A 1,149-nucleotide genomic window follows, 5' to 3' on the forward strand; every position below is an offset into this window, starting at 1 on the left:
TCTGGTTTTGTTCATTTGTTGTGTAGTACAGTAGAGCACACAATTCCTGCCAGCCATGTTCCCCTGGTCATCATGATCTAGAATTTCATAATGGAGAAATCAAGCACTTCAAAAATGGATTGCCATTATCATTACAGATTTCTCTATCTTCATTGTGAGACAGTATTTTATACACTTTATTTTGAATAATTATATGTATATCAGTTACATTTCATAAATATTTTGACAAATCAAATTTATTGAAATTGTACATTGAATCACAGTACACACGAAATTCCTTACAGTTCCCTCTTATCTCTAAGTTGTATCAAGTGTTTAAAAGTCGCTCTAGACACAACTCACTTCATTTCTACTATTTCTGGAATGGATATTAATCTGTTGTATAACACAGGTAACTCAAAGAAACAGGTAACCTAAAGCTCACCAAGTGAAGCCCTTTAATCAGAAAAGAGATATCCACAAACATGATGCCCCTAACTTTGTTTATTTTTTGCTTGCTCTCTCAGTCTTTTGCCCTGATTAATCATTTAGTGAGTCTAGTGAATATTATGGATTGTGTCTTGATTTCCCCACAAAACTTCATGTGGTCACAGGTTGAGCTTTCTCACAGGGGGTGAGATTGAGAGCGTGTGATACTGGGATTGATTCTTGGTGCAATGTGAGGCTCTAGGGCACCAGGATTATGGATGTGAGTGCTTCCTGCCCTGAGTAGCCTGAATAAGATAAAAGGGACAGAAAGATGCTGTGAAGGTCAAACGCTGCCTCGCTTTTGCTGTCTTCTACCTATCACACAGTGCTTTTTTATTTTCTCTGCAGTGTCCCTCTGTGAAGCCAGCATGCCTCTGAGCCAGATGATTATGGACTGAAATTTCTACAACCCGTGAGGTATAGAAATATTTCCCCCTTTTAACTTTGGGTTTTATGTGTTGCCTCAGCAATGAGAAAATTAACTAGGACATTGATCAATGAAAGTTATACTTTAACATATTGGTTCACATTAAATAAATACTAGTAAGCATCAGTAATAATTACAGCAAGCCAAATACTGGGACAGGAAGTGCTTGCCTTTACCAAGATGTCTAGGATAATGAAGACAATTCTGTTGCTGCTCCATTTGTGTTGTTACTTTAGTGTTGGGAGCTGTGGGAA

At 37.6% G+C, this 1,149-nt stretch overlaps 1 protein-coding gene and 1 long non-coding RNA gene across 2 annotated transcripts in view; both read left to right on the forward strand.

Annotated features, from left to right (window-relative positions):
- The window catches only part of LOC106149503, a 55,939-nt gene extending 54,988 nt beyond the window's left edge, over positions 1 to 951 (forward strand). Inside the window, exon 3 of the long non-coding RNA XR_001235730.1 lies at positions 817 to 951. This is a non-coding gene — a long non-coding RNA (uncharacterized LOC106149503). The remainder of the gene's footprint in view (positions 1 to 816) is intronic.
- The window catches only part of LOC102006178 (UDP-glucuronosyltransferase 2B17-like), a 104,742-nt gene that overhangs the window by 93,073 nt on the left and 10,520 nt on the right, over positions 1 to 1,149 (forward strand). The window lies entirely within an intron of this gene.

Source organism: Chinchilla lanigera, unplaced genomic scaffold (genome assembly GCF_000276665.1).
Source record: "Chinchilla lanigera isolate Chin_1 unplaced genomic scaffold, ChiLan1.0 scaffold00046, whole genome shotgun sequence".
Taxonomy (NCBI): domain Eukaryota; kingdom Metazoa; phylum Chordata; class Mammalia; order Rodentia; family Chinchillidae; genus Chinchilla; species Chinchilla lanigera.